Here is a 23,527-nt window from a genome sequence, read left to right on the forward strand (position 1 = left end):
TTCACACTGGAAAATAAAATGAAATTAAGAGCAATGAAACAAATCCTTTGGGGGGGGGCATGCAATAAAAAAAAGCCTGATTGTAGAGTTGAATGCAAGGTCCTGATGAAACCTTATAAAACCCATGTGAGTGCATGAGTAGTTTTGCACACCTGCATGTCATATACTGTAACACTTAACATTCCTACTACTTTTCAAACACCTCTATGCATTGCCTTTTGGATACTGACATGCAAAGTCTCCATCTTCTGCAAGAATTCTGTAAGAATATTTAGGAAGAATTGGTACTCCTCTGTTGCTTGGCTCAAGGAAAGGTCTTTTGAAGCAACACACTACATACTGAAAATGAAATCGTGCTGTTAAACATTTGTATTACAAATGGTTCCCCAACTAGTGAAGACATAATTGCTTTTTTCTTAAACCAGTCTCTAAGCATGTACTCCTATGATCTAGCGAGATGTAAACTATTGGATTTGGTCCAGGAATACTTTGGCACTAAGTCAGCAGTTACTTTTTTGTCACATTGTTGATGTCTATTATATACTACTGAGCCAGATAAAAACCCATCCCTTTTCATAAGTAATCTAAAGCAATCACTTCTAACTCACAATAAACTTGGAAGTTGCCATGTACATTTAAGTTACATGACGTAAAAGGTATTTACACTTTTTCCTTAAATCCAAGCTCTTTGAGAATAAAGAAACCCACACAAGAGCAGCATTCACAATAAAATAGTTTTGCCTTTGAACAAAAAATGACCATGGTGGTGATGCCATTATGTTAACACTAAAAGCCATAATGCCAAGTTTTTCATTTCAGTTCTCTGAAATCAATTCTACAAGTCTAAATAGTTTAGATATCCTTTAATTTTTGTTTATATATAATCTAGATCTGTGTGTATGAAATTTACTTACGTATATATATATATACACATGTGTGTATGAAATTTACGTGTGTGTGTGTGTGTGTGTATGTATGTATGTATGAAATTTACATATTCTAAGTAGATGAGATCTTAGACAACTCATTTAAGGCTTACAAGTACCTGAGGATATTACTGTCACAAATACAATGACACTTTAGGAAGAATGGCAGGGCCAAAGGAGCTGAACTGTGTGTGAGCCTGTGTGTGTATTCAGAGTGACAGGCCAGAGAGAGGTATCTGCTACCAGAGTAGAATCTGTTTACAGTTGGGCTGCTTGTGCATGGCTGCAGACTGGGCATATCCTCACGCTGTTCAATGGTAAACAGTTTCTCAAATCAATAGACTTTGATTATGTCCTTAAATCAATAAATAAAATGAGAATTTTTCTCACAAACTCACTTCTTTTGAGTATGCCAATCTTATATTTCAGTCTCCTGGAATCACACACAAGTCGGGATAAAGGAAAGCTTCTATTGTGGAGACCCTAAAACAATTATATTTCTAGGCAAATTATGTTTATAGTTTTAGAGAAATAAACCCTACAATTTCTGAAGTCCAAACTGCATAATGACCATACACTGTGGAGGTCTGAGAGGACACTCCTGTGTATATTGTCAATTGTTTCACATTTTCTTGCTATTGTAACCTGCTAGCAGTCATACAGGTGTTTGCTTACCAGAAACAAGTGACAGATGACATAGTTTTGTCAGAGTTTCAATTAGCTTCCAAATGTAATGTCACTTGTTGCCACTTTTGATTCTCAAAGACAGTAAATTATACAAATAGTTGGAGCCTATTTGGCCATAAGGCAAAAAACTAAGTACAGGAAATAGCTTGGGGGTGGAAAATTTTATTCTTTCAATCACCAAATATTAACTGAATATACTACTATAATTCTGCACTTTGCCTGTTATCCAGTTCATACCATTATATCAGATGTTTGCTGCCCTGATAATCACTTCAAACTAATGGGTGAGATGTTGAATAAATAACTACTGAGGCATTTATTTAAATACAATTTTGATAGTACCAATAAGGAGAACTTTGGACATTAGAAGAATGAATATATATGAGAAGCTTCAAGGACAGCTTTCCTGAGGGAGAGAAAAAAAATTTCAGCTGAGAAAGCTGGGGGTATATTAGAGATCAAGTCCTCTCCATGCTAGATCAATCTGGCAAATAAAATCAGAAGGTGCTAAATTAACTTATACTCTGAAATTTATTTAGCTACACAGGAAAAATGAATTCCAAAATGCAAATAACAAAACTGTATAGTTCCCAAATGTATGTTTCCCCATCATTTAAAATGGATGCCATCCAAAACCAGCTTAAGTAATTATACATTTTAAGGGGAGTCTTTTACCAAAAAAAAAAAAAAAAGAGAGAGAGAGAGAGAGAAATAAAGCAAAAATGTGAGCACCAAAAACAAGAAGTAAAGGAAGAGATGGAGAAAAGGAAGGATAAAATGGAGGAAATGAAGGAGAAAACTGTGTACAGCAATTTTAACAAAATGTCAAAAGTAACATCATGATGTTTACACTATTGTTGGGATTGGTAGCAACATTGTGCTGCTAGGATAATCTTATAAATGAAACAAAGCTTTCAGATTTTGATAACAACAACAATGAAGATACCAAGTGAGAATTCTTAAAATATTTGTTGAGCAAGTAGGTTGACAGATCCCTGAGGATTTCTGGACAAAACATCCAAGCTGAAAGTATCTTTATTTTTATTTCATTTTAAAGATGTATTTATTTATTTAAAATGCAGAGGGACCAAGACAGGGAGATATACACACAAATACACAGAGAAAGAGACATACAAATATCTTTCATCCTGTGGTTCATGCCCAAAATACCCACAAAAGCCAGAACTGAATCAGTCCAAAGGCAAAAACCAGGCACTCCATTCCAGTTTGCTACATGGGTAGCAGGGACCCAAATTATTGTGCCATTATCAACTGCTTTCCAAAGTACATTAGTAGGAAGCTGGTTTGAAGCAGAGCATATCATGCTCAAATCAGCACTCCAATATGGGATGTCACTATCATAAGCAGTGGCTTAACCCACTGCACCACATTGTCAACTTCCACTCCCATCCCTGATGATCTTCCTAAAATAATTTAAGTATGCTGAGCATTTAGATTTTCCAACAACTTCAGATACTTTAAACCTAGAATTTGTTTGCCTTCCACTTCCATTGCGTAACAATATGATCATTCACTCATGTATGACTTAAAAGCTTTGGATGAGGGAAAAATGGATGTAAATCTCTAGTGGATCATCAATCAGCCATGGGATGTTGGGTGAGTCACTTAACCTCTCTCTACCTGCCATCTCGTCTGTGATATGAAGATGATGATGTTTACTCAGGATTGCTGTGAGTATTAAATGAAATAAATCTTGTAATGCATTTAGCATTGTGCTTATTTGGTGCATTGCAAGGGCTTAAATTTTAGGGTAATCATGGTGATGAATATGATGAAGATGACTACAAAGAGCCCACTACAATAACAACACTGCATTAAAACATTTAATATCCTTAAGTCCTGAAAAGATTACTAGCCCCACCAATATAATTTAATATGTTTTTATATTTATATATTTTTATATTTTATATAAAAATGTTTATATGTTTATAAAAATGTTTTTATATTTTATATTTATGCACTAATTAAAATAGCTTGTTTCTAGATTTTTCTGACTACAAATTTTTGAATGTGTTTACTGATAGGACCTTTTCTCATTTTAGGGAGTTTATGCTTTGTTAGTTCTCTTAGCACAAGTCTGCCAATTGAGTAATTCAAATTTTCCAACATAATGATTGGGAAACATTAAAAAATAAAACAAGGGGCAGGTGTTTGGCATAGTAGTTATGATGCTCATGTCCCGGCTTAGAGAGTCTGGGTTCGATATCCAGTTCCATCTCCTGAATCCAACTTCCTATAATGCAAACCCTGGGCAACAGCATAAATAACTCAAGTGATGGAGTTGCTACCAGTCATGCGGGAGACCAGGGGCCATTGTGGGCACCTGGGGAATTAACCAGTGGCTGGAAGCTTTCTTTGTCTGTGTCTCTCTTTCTCCATCTGTCTTTCTACTTCCCAAGCTTTTTTTTTTTTTAAAGAAGAATTTAAAATAATTAAAAGTAAGGGGGGAGATTAAGATGGCAGAGTAAGGAGGGAGCTTGTTGCTCTGGTCTAGGATAACATAGTTTTAAAAAGTGGAAAGAGTGCAGTCTTAGGGAAGAGTTAGGGAGGAAACTCTGCAAATTGGAGGGACACACAGTGGACCTACGTAGAGAATGAGGAAACACACAACTCAGGACCCCAGCAGCTGAGAACCTCTGCACCAGCGCTGGAGAATGAGGTGAAACCAGACTTTTGCAGGCCAAGCCACTGATGAAAAAGCTGCAGGCAGAGCCTAGAGGGAATCCAGCTTGGAGCCCTATGGGGGATAGTGTACCTGCCAAAGTAGAGGAGAAAAAACAAATGTGGGGGCATGTTTTTTCTTTCCCCGATCACCCTGCAACTGTGTCCTCTAACAAGCCATTAGACAGAAGGCATCATTCTGGACATACATAACAGCTGCACCAGCTCATGTCCACACACAACAACCAGCCAAGTGGAGACTCCTGAGTCTGTTGGGGAGAATAGACCAGGGCTGAGTGCTCCTGGCTGTGGGATGCTTGTGTGCTGAGAATGTAAAAAAACTGAAGCTGCGTGGGAGGACTCGTGTTGTGGCTGGGACTTTGGGCAGGCATGTGGGAGGCTCCATCAGGGCTCCCTAGTTATCTGAGGAGGGACATTGATGGAGAATCTGCATTTTCACTGAGAACTGCATAGATCTTTTGTGTGGTCCTTGAGGCAGAATGGATGCATAATATACCCACTGAGGCTAGCGCCCACACACTGGTCTCCTTTGAGAAGAGGGGCTCAGTTGAGTGTATGACAACAGACAAGAAGAAACCTCTCATCTAATTAAAAAAAAAAAAAAAAAGAGAGATTTACCTAGCCAAACCTGGGTATGTCCTAAACTCAGAAAAGATGCAGCAGAGAAAGAGAACCACAGACCAATTTCCCTGATGAACATAGAAACAAAAATCCTCAACAAAATTCTAGTCAATTGAATCCAACAACACATCAGAAAGAACATTCACCCAGACCAAGTGAGATTTATCCCTGGTATGCAGGGATGGTTTAACATTCGCAAATCAATATGATACATTATATTAATAAACTAAAGAGCCAGAAACATGATTATATCAATAGATGCAGTGAAAGCACTTTGATGAAATACAATACTCTTTAATGATGAAAATCTAAGCAAATTTGGTATGGAAGGAACATTCCTCAACACAATCAAGGCTATTTATGACAAAACATAGCCAGTGTTCTATGAATAGGGAAACGTTGGAAGCATTCCCAGTGAGATCCAGAATCATACAAGGATGGCCACTCTCATCATTGCTATTCAATATAGTCCTGGAAGTTTTTGCCAGAGCCATTAAGCAAGAAAAAGAAATCAAGTGGATACAAATTGGGAAAGAGAAAGTCAAATGATCCCTATTTGTAGATGACATGATTCTATATATAGGGGATCCAAAAGACTCCACCAAGAGACTAATAGAACTCAGAGTTTGGTAAAGTAGCAGGATATAAAATCAATACACAAAAATCAACAGCCTTTGTATGCACAAATAATGCCACGACTGAAAAAGAACTTCTTATCAGTCCCATTTACAACAGCTACAAAAAAATCAAATACCATGGAATAAATTTAACCACAGATGTCAAAGATCTCTACCATGAGAATCACAAAACCTTAAAGAAAGAAATATAAGAAGATACCAAAAAATTGAAAAATCTTCCATGTTCATGGATCGGAAGAATCAATATCATCAAAATGTCCATTCTTTCAAAAGCAATTTACAGATTCAATGCAATACCAATTGAAATACCAAAGAAATTCTTCTCACATCTAGAAAAATTGATACTGAAATTCATATGGAATCATAGAAGACCTTGAATAGCTAAAACAATCTTATACAACAAAAGCAAAGCCAGAGGCTTCACAATACCAGAGTTCAAGAAATACCACAAGGCAGTAATAATCAAAACAGCCTGGTACTGGTACAAAAACAGATGATAGACCAATGGAACAGAATAGAAATGCCAGAAATCAATCCACGCACCTACAATCAACTGATATTTGACCAAGGAGCTAAAATCAATCCCTGGACCAAGGACATTCTCTTCAACAAGTGGTGGTGGGAAAACTGGATATCCAATGCAGAAGTATGAAGCAGGACCCCTACCTTACACCTTACACAAAAATCCATTCAAAATGGATTAAAGACCTAAATGTATGTTCCAAAACCATCAAATTATTAGAGAACATAGGGAAATCCTGCAAGAGATTGGCACAGGCAAAGAGTTCTTGGAAAAGACCTCAGAGGAACAGGCAATCAAGGCCAAAATTAACAAATGGGATTACATCAAATTGAGAAGCTTCTGTACTACAAAAGAAACACTAAGAAAGTGAAGAGACAACTGACAGAATGGGAGAAATTATTTGCAAACTATGTAACTGATAAAGGATTAATAACCAGAGTACATAAAGAAATCAAAAAAACTCTACAACAAAACAAACAACTCAGTTAAGAAATGGGCACAGAACTTAAACAGTTTTCAAAAGAGGAAATCCAAATGGCCAACAGACAAATGAAAAAATGTTCAGATCACTAACCATCAGGGAAATGCAAATCAAAACCATGATGCAGTTTCACCTCACCCTAGTTGGAATGGCTTTCATACAGAAATAAAAACAACAACAACAAATACTGGTAAGGATGTGGAAGAAAAGATACCCTAATCCATTATTGGTGGGAATGTAAACTGGAAAAATGACTATCAAAGATATTTTGGAGATATTGAAATCTGAATATAGACCTATTATGTGACCCAGCCATCCCATTCCTGGAAATTTACCCAAGGGAAATGAAATCAGCAAATAAAGAGAGTTATCTGCATCCATATTTATTGCAACGCAAGTCACAATAGCTAAGACATAGAATCAACCTAAATGCCTGTCAACTGACAACTAGATAAAGAAATTATCGAATATGCATTCTACGGTTCAATACACAGTGGTAAAAAAAAAAATGAGATCCGGTCATTTTCAACAAAATGGATGAATCTGGAAAACATCAAACCTAGTGAAATAAGCCAGTCTCAAAGGGACAAATACTGTATGTTCTCTCCTGATCTACAATAACTAATAGAGCACCTAAAAGAATATCTGTAGATGTGAAATTGACACTTTGAGAAGCAAGGACTTGAGCAGCCCTTGTCTACACTGTCAAGGAGCAGTTTTTCTTTTTATCTTCTTCATACTATTTGTTGGACACTTTACTTAACATAGAGTTAACATATATGTATAAAGTCAATTGAAAATCTCAGTAAAAATAAATAGATAGATCTCAGTAAAATAAGAGTTGGAATAAGAAAGGGAGGAGTAAGTCATAATTATAAAGCTGTATAATTCTGCATACATTCCTACAGACTTATCTCTAAAGGTACAGTTTAAGAACTTGCCATGGGTCCCCAGATCCCATTAAGATGAGTGGTAAAAATGCCATCTTAAGTGTTAAAGTGATCATATTAAATTTAAAGTGATCATATAGATAGGATTAAGTGTTAAAGGGATCATATAAATGAGATCAAATGTTTGGTAATATTAATAGATAGAATTAAAAAGGAGAGAATGTTCCAAAATGGGAAGCAGTACACAATCACTTTAAATAGCACTCTGACCTCAGAATCAGCCCTTGAGTCATCCTGGTCTGGCTGAAAAGCCCACGAGAGCATTTCATGCATGGAAAGCCAAGCTATTGTGGCATAAAAGTGTCCTACATGAAGGATCTCTGTGAGTGAGACCCCACGGGATATCCCAGGGGAGAGAGGGGGCCATTAAAGAAGGATGTACTTTTCTCTGAAGGGAGAACTTCTACTTTGCTTATGGCCTTGTCTAAATACTGACAGATATTATGGATTCAAAAGGCTTCCATAGCCAGTGCAGCTCATGTCAAGAGCCTCTGGTGATCACTGTGCACTTACTTACCATACAGGATTTCTGTCTTCAATGAGTTGTATTATGAGAATTAATTCTAAAACTTGTTCTCAAACAGGTTTTTTTTTTGTGCGTGTATGTACAAATTGTTAAAATCTTTACTTAGTATAGAGTTGGTCTTCTGTGTATAAAGTTAATTGAAAATTAATCTTAATGGAGAATGGGACTGGGAGTGGGAGAGGGAGGAAGAGGTGGGGTGGGAGTGAGGGTTGGAAGTCAGGCATGGTGAGAAGAATCACTATATTCCCAAAGTTGTACTTATGAAATTTGTACTCATTAAATAAAAGATTTCTTTGTGGAAAAAATAAAATAAACAAATAAGTAACTCTTAAAAAATTAAAACTAGAATCATATTTATCTGACTTAATGACATCATAACTGAAATACAGATGTTATAGCTTCTTGTTGAGAGTTATTTGATTTCTCTAGCTCTTCCTCATCCTGCTTCCCAATGTGCCATTGCAAGTCCAGTATCTTTTATATTTGATCTAATTCTGTTCCTCTAACTCCATGTCTGCTTGTTATACCACAAAAACGTGCTTACTCAGGGAGTTACCAGTGTCTCATAAAATTTGCTCCTTTACTTCCAATCCAGTTTGGCCTAATTTAGAGATTCCCCTAACCAAGACCACTGGGCCCCATGCTAGTCACATGGAGCAGCTTCCTTTCCTGGCTTCAAATTTTTGACCCATTTTCTTGGATTTCACAAAATCCTTCCCCCCTGGTGGGCCATCATCTCTAGTGCTAAACCACAAGTCAGTAACCACATTAAATGCCAACCATGGATCACCAGGAGCCAAGTCCAGGAAAACAGCCAGTTTTCCCACCCTGAAGCAGACCTGTGGCTATGCAGCATTTCTGGGATGAAGAGAGGCAGAGCTTGGCTGACTGCAGTAAGAACAGTGGATGAAAAGCCATATTTGCTGAGTCGAGTTGTGATTAACCACTAATCAAATATGCTTGCCTTATCCTCACACATTTCCATTTCCAAACACAATCTAAGGACAAACAAGCATTTTTTTCTCTCTCTCCTCAAACACACTTACACCACACACATACAATGCCTACAAAATTATGTATATACGTGCATTAAGCTTCTCTTAACTATTTATTAATTAATTTACCTATTTGAGAGAATGAGAGAGATTACATTGCTGGTTCACTCCCCAAATGCCCCAATTGTTGTGGGCAGCACCAATGCTGAAGAGAGAAACTGGAAACACAATTGAAGTGGCAGGGACCCTGTTATTTGAGCCATTGTTACTGTTTCTCTGGGTCTGAATGAGCAAAGAACTGAAGCTAGGAGCTAGAGCTAGGTATAAAATCAAGTACTCCAATATAGGATGTGAAATGTGGGCATTCTAACTAGCATCTTATTTACTTGGCTACATGTTCACCCTAGCACTAATCTTTTCTGATCTTGATAAAAATTTGTAAGATCTATGATTGTATCTGACAATCTTTGTCAGGATAATTTTTTTTCACTTTATTCTATTGTTTTAATGTGTGGACATTCTATGTGAATTTTAACACATTTATTCATTCTCTGTAAGCTTCAGGATATTTTTTATTCTATAGTATTGTGCCAGTAATAGTATATATTAAATAGACATATAGTGGAAAAACACCTGTAAGATAACTTACTTCTTAACATAGACAATATAAATGGAACCCAGGGTCCAGCTCATATAATCCAACCTCAGAGTAAAGGCCGTGCACTTAGCTCACTGTAGAGAAGACTCAGTAATACTTGGCTATTGTTATTATTATTCTTGTAACATACTTATTATGGAAAAATTAGAAAAGTCATATAAACAAAGAGAAACCATAGTAGTTATATGTGTGTGTGTGTGTGTGTATATATATATATTTCTCCAAATATAACCCTCAAGTTCCTCATATATAAAATGATAGTAATGGATATTTTGAAATATTCATGAGAATTAAGTAAGATAACATATACAAGGCAGTCTTTATCACCCATTAGTCATCATTTTACTAGTTGTGAATTCATGTGGATTTGCTCACTAGGATCATTTAGGACAAATATTTGTTATTGTGAGGGATTGCATTACAATGATGTCTACACAGGCTATATATAAAAATTCAAGAGTAGGCCGGCGCCGTGGCTCAATAGGCTAATCCTCCACCTTGCGGCGCCGGCACACCGGGTTCTAGTCCCGGTCGGGGCGCCGGATTCTGTCCCGGTTGTCCCTCTTCCAGGCCAGCTCTCTGCTATGGCCAGGGAGTGCAGTGGAGGATGGCCCAGGTGCTTGGGCCCTGCACCCCATGGGAGACCAGGAAAAGCACCTGGCTCCTGGCTCCTGCCATCGGATCAGCGCGGTGCGCCGGCTGCAGCGGCGGCCATTGGAGGGTGAACCAACGGCAAAGGAAGACCTTTCTCTCTCTGTCTCTCTCTCTCACTGTCCACTCTGCCTGTCAAAAAAAAAAAAAAATTCAAGAGTAATGGATGAAAGGAAACTACATTTTTGAAGAATTAATGATCTTGCCACTATGGCAACAATTATTTAAACAAATCCTCAATATAACATTTTGAAGTATGTGTTGTTTATCATTTCTGTTTTATATCATTTATAGTTAAAGCTCAATTATAGAAAGATTAATCATTTACCACCTTCTATTCTTCATAGTTGATGCAGACGATATTCAATAAATGCTTTTGACATTTGGTCATGTTTGTCTTTTTAAGAAACAGAGAATATACAAACATGATCTCTCCTGCTTTCAGTTCACAGTCCATATTTTAAAAATCTCATCTCAATTTGGTGCAATGGTATCAACTTTTTCTGTTTAAGAATGAGTCAGGACTCAGTGTGATACTCTTTGTTTAGTGTCTCTAACAAGGTCACCCTTTAGGAAATGAACTCTGTACCCTAGAGCTTCAGCATCTCCTCAGGGAAGCAGTCCCCATTAAAACAACCACCTTCAGAGAAGACTTGTACTTTACTCATAAGGTACTGTTGGTACCCTTACTTCTTATGGCTGAGATTGCAAACTAAATTTTGTCAACATGTGAATACTTTTGCTTTTTTGTCTCCAGAGAAGAAAACATAGAAAAATAATTATGGGGAATTTAATTTTTTCAAAATCAGTAAATCTCTTGGTCATACATTCATGTAGAAGCCATACTGGTTACTTAGAGATTAGTCTGTATGTGCATGGGGACTAGAATGTTTACTGAACTCTCTGAACCCAATTATAGAAAGTTCCCCCCTACTTAGTAAGCACAGCCAGAAATACGGCCAGAGGGGAAAAACCAAAGAAAATAATGAGGTATCTCTTCTGAAAGTTTGGTTTATTTGCTGATTAGTAATAGCTAAAGAAGGAATATCAAAGAATGCAGGCCACTAGCAGTATTTCTCAACCAATAATCTAAAATTGTTTTTAACACAAAATCCCAGCAGTTGCCTTAATCTTCCAGAGTTCTGTTGTCCACACTGCCCCAGGAGAGAGAGGGTCTTCTGCTGAACTGATATATAAAGCCTAGGTCTCCGTGTACTGTATATTTAGTGTTAAATTCAAAGTGCCTCTGGGGAAATAAGTGACTGCTTAGACAAATGTTAGTGGCTTTATAAATATTGGAAAAATTTGTTGTAGTGATTAATTATGACTATTCAGACATCTAAGAGGTAGGAAGGAGAGGAAAAATGAAATACATATATACCCACACCAAATCCTGAATCAGGTCATATATCAGAAACTCACATATGTATTTTCAGAAAAGCAAGCATTATGATCCATTTTACAGATCACTTTTACTAACTGAGGAGTTTTACTACTGGGGAGTTTTACTACTGAGGAGTTAAATAATACCTAAAGACACAGGCCGGCGCCGCGACTCACTAGGCTAATCCTCCGCCTAGCGGCGCCGGCACACCGGGTTCTAGTCCCGGTCGGGGCACCGGATTCTGTCCCGGTTGCCCCTCTTCCAGGCCAGCCCTCTGCTGTGGCCAGGGAAGGCAGTGGAGGATGGCCCAGGTGCTTGGGCCCTGCACCCCATGGGAGACCAGGAAAAGCACCTGGCTCCTGGCTCCTGCCATCGGATCAGCGTGGTGCACCGGCCGCAGCACGCCGGCCGCGGGGGCAATTGGAGGGTGAACCAACGGCAAAGGAAGACCTTTCTCTCTGTCTCTCTCTCACACTGTCCACTCTGCCTGTCAAAAAAAAAAAAAAATACCTAAAGACACTGAATTTCAAAATAATAGAAGTAGGACCAGAATAGGCATCTCCTGACCTTTCTACCTGTTGCTTTTTTTGTTTTATTCAAGGAAACAAAATCATTGCTCCCCAGACATGAAGTTCTTTTAGGGATACTGTCATACATCAGCAACTAGGCATAAGACTACAAGATGCAGAAGTGAACTCAAAAGCAAACGGGGTGGTAGTAAGGGGGTCGCTCTTGGAGTAAAGTGAAAAATATTCAAGCTGCTTGAGGAGGAAAGGAAATGCAGAATGGTTTGAAACACAAGCAGGGTGATCAACATGGCTGAAGGAAACCTGATTGATGGGGCACTGCATCCTATCCTAATGGAAGGAAAATGAAAAATAGAAGAGTACCTTTGAACATTTTTGAACCAGGAAAGTGAGCAACTGCTAAGCCAGGTGCCCAAACAAAAGGAACTTAAATCTGGTAAGGAGGGTACATGGTGAGGCTCAGGCTTTGGGGTCCCAATAAATAGTTGCTGAGAGATCATTGCTTAACTTCTCTGAGATTCAGTTTCTTCATTATAAAGGAGATGTCATAATACCATTCTTGAAAAGTTATTATCTTTAAAGATTTATGAGTACATTAATACTTGGTTGTTTCACAGGCATCCAGTATAAGATAATGGTGATGGTAGTATATGTTGTTAGGAGATATTTTCATCATAATTATATAGTACAAAGTTATATTTATCATGAAGTTTAAAATAATCCCAATGTGAGAAAAAAGCCCTCGATTATGCTTTATGAACTGTTTTCATCATAGGCAGGACACTAGCCTTCACCTGTCATTGACTGATCAGATTTGTTAAACATCTAGTATGAATCAGGAACTGTGCCAGGAATATAGCCACAGAAAACAGAATAGTATATAAATGTTGTGAAATACCAGATTTTTAATATATACTAAGCATTTGGGGAAGTACAGGTTATTGGAAGTGCTCAACAGGCGATGGGAAGGTGATACTTTGTACTTCATTTGAACTATTGGCTATAGTCATCATTTTACTTAATTCCTAGAATGACTGGTACAGATTGTCACAACACTTTTCAGAATGTAATATTGCATACAGATATAAGGTAGAGGTATCATCGTTATTGCTCTTTTTATTACCCTCCTAAATGAATTTATTTGAAATAGCCTATAATTTAAAATTTTGTCCTAATAATCATCAATGGAAAACTATATCTTGAAATATCATCCCATCCACATAAAGTAGTTACTACCAACTATTTATATTGTTTGTGAGAATTCAGTATGATTATGTCTCATGTCATCTAGTTATCTCCTCTATGAAAAGAATCTACAGATGCCACCAGTTAAATGACATGCCTACACTCATACACAGAGTGAGGAAAGAATTCAAATCTCTACCTTATGTCTTGCAGAGTATAGCTTATCAAAGATTCCTTCATTAAAGTCAGAGATGAAGAAACAAGAAAATAATACCAAATTAGGAAGGAAATATTGACAGTCTAGTTTGAAGTCTCCTTGAAAAGGGAGCACGTAGCGCAAAGGGCTCAAGGCAACAGATACTGGAGCCAGCCTATATGAGTTAACAGCATGCTTCTTGGGTTTTTTGTTGTTTTTTTGTTTGTTTGTTTTTTGTTTGTTTGTTTTTTGTTTTTTGACAGGCAGAGTGGATAGTGAAAGAGACAGAAAGGTCTTCCTTTTGCCGTTGGTTCACCCTCCAATGGCCGCCGTGGCCGGCGCACCGCACTGATCCGAAAGCAGGAGTCAGGTGCTTCTCCTGGTCCCCCATGGGGTACAGGGCCCAAGCACTTGGGCCATCCTCCACTGCCTTCCTGGGCCACAGCAGAGAGCTGGCCTGGAAAGAGGGGCAACCGGGACAGAATCCAGCGCCCCGACTGGGACTAGAACCTGGTGTCCCAGCGCTACTAGGTGGAGGATTAGCCTATTGAGCCGCGGCGCCGGCCAACAGCATGCTTCTAATGCTTGTATACTACATGACCTTTGGCTTAAATTGTTTGTACTCACCTTTGTTGTTCCCTAAAATTGGGGGTGATAATAGTACCTACTCTGAGGATTTTGGAAAGACTCAATTGCTCATCTATGTAAAACTTTTAGGACATTTTCAGTATGTACCTGGTGCTCACCATATATATAGTATTATTATCATCACTAATAACATGATTACTCTCAAAACCATACATCTCCTGATGGAAGGAAACTAAAGAAAGTAGAACCAACTCAGAGCTCTCCTATGTTTATTTCTAGTTGGAGATGGCAGAACGTTGGGTGAAGTGCAACCAGACATGGACAAAACCTTGCAAAGGGGATAGTTCAATTTCAAACTTTTTTTCACTTTAAAAAAAATACTTCCCTCCTTCAACTTAATCACAACATCTGTCCAAGGTCCTTCCCATTCATCCTCCAATTATTCATTTCTACCTGCGGATGTCTTTCTAAAGAAGAGATGAACTCAGGTTTGGACCTAGGGTAGTAAAATTTTGGAGCTAAAAATTACCCGATGGCTGAACCTTTATTGGCAAGACAATTTCTTGCAATTTGCATACTCACTCATTATTTCTTCCACTATGTGGATGATCAGGGTGGGATTTTAGACTCTGAAATATATTATCTCTGAATATTTTAAAAAATTTAAAAAGTCCAAGTGGATAATGTTGTATAATTGTTCAGAATTTCTCTACAGACAAACCCCGCTACCTGTAAAAATTAAATGGCCTTTCTCCCAGTCTTGACTGGAATCTGCTTTAAGCCACATCCATCAAACTGTCCCCACAAGGGTCCAGAGACCCCCCCACTTCCTCTCCTCTATGAAATCCTTTCATTACCTGGTTAATGCTACTCTTAGGATCATTGGTTACTATTCTCACCCTGTCTTTTATACTACAGTGTCTAAGTGCTTACAGCAGGTTATAATGGAACAAATGAAGGCCTTTAGCAACCAGGCAGTCAACCAAATGCTGCTACGGGAATATACTCGGCTCCCCACCCAGGAGACAGCAGTTTGAGACATCGCCCCAAGCCAGGGAAGAGTACCTTGTTGCCCCAGGCTAGCAGGAAGTAGCTCTAAAGACAGATCATCATCCCTCTACCCCTCCTGGACTTTTGGGACTATGTAACCCCATACAAATCCTGCTTTATAAAAAACAAAAGGGGGGAATGGTAGGAAACTGGTGCAGTTTTAGCCAGGTGGTCACATGGCCCAACCTCTGTGGTCAAGCTCCACCCCCATCCTAATGGGATTCCATGCTCCTGCTTCCCTGCCTGCCCTCGGGCAAAGTTTTAAAAGGGCCTGTTCCTGAACATGTGCTCTCTTGGTTCTTCTCTCCTGCTCTCTTGGCTCCTCTCTCTAGGCTCTTCCCTTCTCTCCTCTCACCCTCTCTAGCCTTCTCTCTTCTCTCACTCCCCTCTCCCTCTCCTCTCTCCTCTTTCTCTCTTACTCTCCTTCTCCCTCTTCGCCCCTTCACTCCAGTCCGTTGGGTGTTCCCCAATAAATCCTTTCCCTTAAAAAAAAAAAAAAAAGCAAAGTGGAAAAAAAGAGACCTGAGCTTCATTATATTACTTTTCAATCCTTTGCATTTCAATCCTAAGCCTATACGTATAATACCTGAGATCCCTAACCACAGCTCATTTTGGCTAACTGGTTCAATTGCAACAGAAAGTGCTGAAAAGGAAATGCTGCAAAAGCAAACTCATGAAATTAAGGGAAAAGGAGTTGGAAGGGAAGGGAAGGGAAGGAAATGTCAGCCAGATCATTTAATTTCCCATAGATTATCTTTCCGAATGTGGACCAGCAAGAACAATATTTATGCTGATGTTGGAAAATTACTGTGGCAATTCATATGTAAAACATGAATTTGGAAATTTTGAAACCAACATACTTGGAGAATGTGAAAGCAACATTTCCAAGTGAAGCAAAAATTTTGTACCTGAGTAAATACCAAGGCTTCAATAAAGTACATCAAGCTTGATTTTTAAGTTTGGATGTTTGACTTTTAATTGATCCTATTTCTAAGCTACTGAGTAGTAATCATGTTCTAGTCTCTTACATTTTGGAACAGGAAACTTTTTTCATGGGGCCGGCGTTATGCTGTATTGGCATCCTTTATGGGCACCTGTTCAAGTCCCAGCTGCTCCACTACCAGTCCAGCTCCCTGATGATCAGCCCAGGTGCTCGGGCCCCTGCTACCCACATGGGAGATGCAGATGGGGCTCCTGGCTCCTGACTTTGTCCTGGGTCAGCCCCAGCCATTGAAGCCATCTGGGGATTGGACCAGCAGATAGAAGATTGATCTCTCTCTCTCCCCACCCCCAATCTCTCTTTCTTTCTGTAACTCTTTTAAATAAATCTTAAAATCTATCTATCCATATAAATATACAACTTTTTCATGAAAACTATTGGATTGATGATGATGATGTAAGGAGAGTCACATGAAGGTTCTTATCTCCTGGAATGAAAGTCATGTTGAAGATGCAGACGGTGTTTTAATTTATATTTACTAAATTGCTACCTAATGTTTCATAAATATTCACTGTAACTTTATAGTGAGAAACTCAAAGCTGAATTACCTGTGAAGGTTCATGGTATAGAACAAGAATTAGCAAACTGAAACTTGTGGTTCAAATTCTGCTCATCCCCTGTTATTTAAATAAAGATTTATGGGAACATAGCCATGTCATTTGTTCTGCTTTTGTGCTGCAACAACAAAGTTGATTAGTTACATAAGAGACTGGTATACAAAGCATAACGTATTTACTATTTGACTCTGTAGGAAAAGTTGGCTAAATTTTGGTATAATGTAAAATGCAGTGGGTTATGAAGTAGCAAGTTAAAGTGGTATTTCTGAAAATATCTCATCTATTACCATAATTTTCAGAAATTGATAGCATTGTGTTTTTATTAAGATAAATTCACATTTTAACATTATTTCTCAGCCTGGGATATTTTCTTCAAACATGATCATCACTGAATTCTGACACTTCATCCTTCAAGGCTCTCAGCTCAGAGAAAGCCTCTGCAAAGCCTTCTTCAGAGCTCTCAAGTGGGTCTGAGCACTACTTTCTATGTCCCGCTCACAATAATTCCTGTATTAGAGAATATTTCACTTGTTTATTTACCTGTCTGCTCTTCACTCTAGTCAATAAGCTCCTCTAAATTAGGCCTGGTGTCTTAATCATTTTCCTATCTCATCTCTTATATACTGCCTGGTGCATAGTAGGTGCTTAGTAAGTGTTTATTTTTTACAAGATTTATTATTTATTTGGAAGACAGAGTTACAGAGAGGCAGAGGCAGAGAAAGAGAGCTCTTCCATCTGCTGGTTCAGTCCCCAAATGGGTGCAATGGCCGGACCTGGGACGATCTGAAGGCAGGAGCCAAGAGCCTCCTCGGGGTCTCCTACTATGAAGCGGGGGCCCAAAGTCTTGGGTCATCTTCTACTGCTTTCCCAGGCATAGCAGAGAACTGGATCAGAAATGGAACAGCCAGGTCTTGAACTGGTGCCCATATGGGATGCCAGCACTACAGGTGGCAGCCTTATATACTATGCATCAGTGCTGGCCACAGTAAGTGTTTATTCAAGTTAGCTTGAAAACAAGATGGTTACCATGCTCTTGAGAAATTCACTTGTGTAAGGACACTTAGGATGTGATTAAGTTGTTTTAACCCAGATATGAAACCAAATCAAGAGTTCTTTTTGTTTTTTATTACTGCGTTTAGTCTGGAGACTAAAGTTTTCATTTGGTTTCCACTACTGAAATCTGGACTTTCACTGTGTATATCTAAAATAAGTATGTTATACTATGGGATGTTTTCATGATCTCTTTCCTAACATTCCATGTGTTTAGAATAGCCATTTCACTAAATCATCACGAAGCATATGAAAAAGAGACAATTACAGTAAATGACTATTTTGTGGTTGGTTTCAGGGCTGACAAGGCCACGTCTCAATCACCTCTCCATAGATGACTGCTAATCACTTTTGAATGATAAGGAAAGCCTTCCAAGCTTCACATAGGCAGAGGCTGGAGAGTCACTGCTGTGAGAGCTTCTGAAGAAATAAGTGCATTGGGGTGGGGGAGAATCCTGTATTGGATGACCTCTTAAACGTGTCTCACCCTTGAGAATATTAAGAGATGCAGTAAGCCAACTACCTGGAATTGTCAAGTGGACACACCATTGCTGAATAGCCAAATTTTATAGATGCAGTGGTATGCCCATTATTTACGTCTGCCCATCGGTGTTTGGTTTACTCTGTAAAGGAACGAGAAATCAATCAGAGGTATTATATGGAAGGTTTCTTAGATGTACTAACTCAACATCTGCTTTCAACAATCTCCCTTGACTATATCCACTATAGATTTTATAAGAGCTAAATATTTGTGCTTCTAGCTTCTTACAGCAATGAATGGCTATATGACTGAATTCTGGCCAGCTGATGGAAGGAAGAAGTTTGTGGGGATTCTGAGCAGCTTTTGTAACCATGACACACAGGACGGAGATTGCTGCATGCCTTTCCCCCAAGAAGCAGAGGGCATTTCATGACCATGACAGGAATCAAGAGGTTTCCAGAGATGTCAGTCTTGATGTTATAAGCTTACTTTCAAAGTTCTTTATTTGGGATAAAAATAATTTCTATTTTTTTTTTTTTTGCGGTTTTCAAGTTTTTATTTAAACACAAATAAAATGCGCACCCGAGCCGCCTACTCATTTTCTTCACTGCACAGCCTGGCGTTGGGGTTGGTGATCCTGATGGCCAGTTGGGCTGCTCTCTCCACAATGGCTTTGCGGTTCTTGGAGGAGACGTTGTGAGCAATCTCTGCACAGTAGGATTTGTTGCACATCAGCAGCACCTCCAGCTCCTTGACGTTGTGGACCAGGAACTTCCGGAAGCCGCTGGGCAGCATGTGCTTGGTCTGCTTGCTGCTCCTGTAGTCAATGTTGGGCATCAAGATCTGGCCCTTGAATCTTCTCTGCACCCTATTGTCAATACCTCTGGGTTTCCGCCAGTTACGCTTAATCTTGACATACCGGTCGGACTGGTGGCAGACGAACTTCTTGGTCCTCTTTTTGACGATCTTGGGCATCACCAGGGGTCAGAGGGCGGCCATGGTGCCGAGGAGAAGGCAGCCACCTCCGGAGGTAGCGCCGACAAAGAGAAGGCTAATTTCTATTTCTTTATCATTATTAGGAACAACGCTGCTTGCAGCCTGGATTATTGCCGTCTCCTATATATTGAATGGGACTTATGGAAATTTAGAGCCAGAAACATGTGGATTTAAATCCCCATTCTAACATTGTATGATCTTAGGTAAGTAATTATATCTTTCTGAGGTACAGTAATTTATATCATATGTTTTCTCTGGTAAGTAGGAGTTAATATAGAATACAAAAATGTATATGAATAAAATGAACATCTTGTGATTTGACTGTTGTTTTAGCCTGCTTTTATTCCTGTGGAACTGTGGTCTTTCTACTTTTTGTTTATTGAATGTTATATTTAGTGCTACCTTAAGCCTGGGATTGAAATTATATTTTTGTGAAAATTAAAGAGAAAAAAAGAAAGGAAGGAAGGAGGGGAGTTGACAGAGGGAGAGAGAAAATGAGGGAAGCACTGTTATCTTTTAAAAATTACACCTATGAAATACATGAAATCTGTTCTTTTTATATTAATAAAACATTTTTAAAATATTAAATATGAATAACAATGATATTCATACTTGTTATAAGTATAACAAGAGGTAACACAGATGAAAGTGGTGCAGAGTAAAACCTCAAGGTATCATATGCTGTTATCAACATTACACATCATATTTATGCAATTTGATGAGCACTATATACATGGAAAATAACTTATTCATTTTTAGTACTCTTTAAAATATATGTTAATCAGGAAAAATCATATCCATTTACTAGATGAGAATACAAAACCTCAAAGAGGCTAAATAATTTGGAAAGTCAAAGCATCCAGGAAATAATTAAATTGGAATTTTATTCTATATTTCACTCTAACCTGTACACTTTTGCTTCCATATCTATGTTTTTCTTTCTTCTTTCCAAGAAGCCAAATATTATGTATAGTGTTCATGTTGGGAAGCATGAAGTTTTGGAAACTCTGGAGTAAATAAATTAACTCATATTTGTTTTCTATAGATTTCCTCAGTATTTCTAATATGCAAGGCAGTGTTTTAATTATGAATGCTTTCCATTTTTATGGAATATGGTGTAGAGTTGAATTCTGTGCCCATAATAAATGGGTATTGAAGTCCTAATCTGCTGTACCTATGAGGGTGACCTTATGTGAAAATAAGGTCTTTGTAAATATACCCAATTTAATAAAAGCTCATTAGAGTGAGCCCTAACCCAGTAAGAGTGGTGTACTTAGAAGAGGAAATTGGACACAAGCAGTGGCATCACCATATGAAGACAAAGGCAGATATTAGAATGATGTATCCAAAAATGAAGGAATGTCAATGATTGTCAGTAAACCATGAAAAGCAAGGAGAGAAGTACAGAACAGCTGCAGAAGGAATTAGTCAAGTGAACATCTTAATCTTGGACTTGTAATCTCCAAAACTGTGAGGCAATAAATGTCTATTGCTTAAAAAAATTACCCAATTCCTGGTAGTTTACCACAGAGGCCCTAGAAAATTATTAAACATGGAAAAACACTTCCTGGAAAAAAAAATTCTGTTATCAATTATACTAACTCCCAGTTTTTATCTCCTGGTTGATCACCTCAAGTTCTTTTATTTAACCCTTCCTCCTGTAGAATGGGCTAAATGCACAAGATCACTATTGACCCCTAGTTATCTTCACCTTATTAATAAAGTCAGAATGACAGATGTTGGGAACAAAATATCAGCAGATCAAGAAATCGTTTCCCAGTGTGTGGGGTATAAAGCAGGTTCCTTTTAGGGCTCCTTTTTTCACTTAAACTTTAATGACCAGATGCAGATTGAGATATGTGAGATGCAGGGATATTACTCCCCAGAAATTACTTTTTTGGAAAATTGGGAAAAGGCATACTTTATTTGATATATTATTTCCATCTTTAGGAAAACTCTTCAAATATGAAGAATTTCTTTGAAAAATAAATTTCACTAGTGAAAAGTTGTCATAAGAAGTATACAGATCCATGATATCTAGATTGTGAATGATGCACCCTTATGGGGAATCTTTATGAGGTATACAACTTGAACAACTATTATATGGGAGCTCTAACACTATTAACACTTCAGTGACTATAAATATAGACACCCTTCCCTGGGAGGTGACATGGTATTATTTTCCAGATTCTGAGCAGACTCAACTAACAAAAAGCCCTACTATCCCATTGTTGTAGAAGTGGTTCACATCAACAAATATATACCAGTGTGATCATTTTTAATAGATATCTCATCCAAGTTAATTATTTGGGAGCCAGTTGGAAGCTGTACACATCATCCTTATATATTTAGCTAGGCATGCCTTTTCCCATCACTTTATCCTTATAGGTACACACGACAGTTGCTATATTAAAATAACTTTGATATTAACGGATTGTTGATTTTTCAGGAATTTGAAAAGAGGACCAGTGATGTGGCGAAGTGGGTTAAGCCTCCTCCTGCAGTGCTGGCATCTCAAATGGGTGTTTCTTCGAGTCCTGGCTGCTCCACTTCTGATCCAGCTCCCTGCTAATATGCCTGGGAAAGCAGTGGAAGATGGTCCAACCCTGCACCCATGTAGGAGACCCAGAAGAAGCTCCTGGTTCCTGGCTTCAGACTGGTCCAGCTCCAGTCATCATGGCCATTTGGGGACTGAACCAGCAGATGGAAGATCTCTCTCTCTCTCTCTCTCCTGCCTCTGCCTCTCCCTCTCTGTAACTCTGCCTTTCAAGTAAAATAAAAAAAATCTTTATCTAAAAAAAAAAAAACACCTAAAATTGCAAAGGTCATTCATTTTAACAGATTTTCAACCTGAAGAGACTTGTGGACATGTTCCAGAGTATTCATAAACTTCTTAAAATCACATGCAAAGATCTGTGTGCATTTGCAGTTTTCTAGAGATGGGTTATATGGCGTTCCTGAGCTATCCAAAAGGATATTTCAACGTGAAGGGCTTTCTTACCTGTATCTATGTGGGTTAGAGGATACCTAGGATGAGTTTTTTTTTATATTTTAAGATCAATTTATATATTTGAAATGGGAGAGAGAGAGAATCTTCTATCTGCTGGTTCACTCCCCAGTAGGCCACAATAGTCAACTAGTCATTGCTGGCTCAGGCTGAACCAGAAACTCTATCCTGTTCTCCCACATGGGTAGGTAGCAGGGGTCCGATTACTTGGATCATACTCCACTACTTTCCCAGGCACACTAGCAGGAAGCTAAATTGGAAGTAGAGCAGCCAGACTCAAACTGGTGCTCGGATATAGGATTGCAGTGCAAGCAGTGGCTTAACCTACTGCACCACAACATCAGCTCTAGGGAGATGTCTTAAAAACCTGCCTCTGACCATAGATGTTATTTCAACAAACCTCATGCAGTCACTCAGGCCCTTGTCAATACAACAGGAGGTTTCTAAACCTTACCTAAGAAACTGGAGAGAATAGAATAGAATAAGAATAAGTATGTAGCACAAGAAACAGAGTTAATGCAACAGTTGTCAGTCAATGAAAAATGTTCTTTAGTGTTATTTTTTCCCGATTTATCTGATTCCCAATAAATGGCTCTGATTTAATCAAACACATAAAATCCTTGTACTGCAAGAATAATCTCTTCAGTTTTATTTCACATTTATCAAATTTTAATTGAACAAAATGGCATTTGTGGAATATTTACTAAGCAAATATTCTTCATCTAGTCTTCTAGACACTTTACAATCTGTCCTTGAATTAATCTATGTTATCAAAAAGCAAAATATGAGAACAAATCAGTGTTCTATACCCATTTCTCCTCTTTCTCAATATAAGCAATTGCTTTTAGAGAGTCATGCTTTGATATCTGCTCATCTACCTATATAGTAAAGGATTTTCTTTTTAAGCTCTAGGAAATTCATTATTATATTTATTTTAGTGACACTGTTGACAGCACTGCAAGCTTTACTGTATAAAGTTCTCTTTTTGAGTCCCTAAAGGAAATACTGTTCTCCTCTTTGAGTACCAGGAAACAAATCTGTTATTCAAGAAAAATTATTTCAAATAGTAAAAGAATTATAAATAATAATCCTTATCATGGTTACCTCCTTCATTGGCTGCTAAAAGACAACTCAAGCATTAGTGTTT

At 38.2% G+C, this 23,527-nt stretch overlaps 1 protein-coding gene and 1 pseudogene across 16 annotated transcripts in view; both read right to left on the bottom strand.

Moving 5' to 3' along the window:
• The window catches only part of DLG2 (discs large MAGUK scaffold protein 2), a 2,253,656-nt gene that overhangs the window by 924,548 nt on the left and 1,305,581 nt on the right, over positions 1–23,527 (bottom strand). The gene's annotated exons all lie outside the window — the stretch shown is intronic.
• On the bottom strand, positions 18,910–21,596 carry LOC127483603 (large ribosomal subunit protein eL32 pseudogene; annotated as a pseudogene). Its single transcript, XR_016213007.1, has one exon. The product of XR_016213007.1 is annotated as a large ribosomal subunit protein eL32 pseudogene (transcript).

This window comes from Oryctolagus cuniculus, chromosome 1 (assembly GCF_051225735.1).
Source record: "Oryctolagus cuniculus isolate XC-2025 breed Fujian yellow rabbit chromosome 1, ASM5122573v1, whole genome shotgun sequence".
In the NCBI taxonomy this organism is placed as follows: domain Eukaryota; kingdom Metazoa; phylum Chordata; class Mammalia; order Lagomorpha; family Leporidae; genus Oryctolagus; species Oryctolagus cuniculus.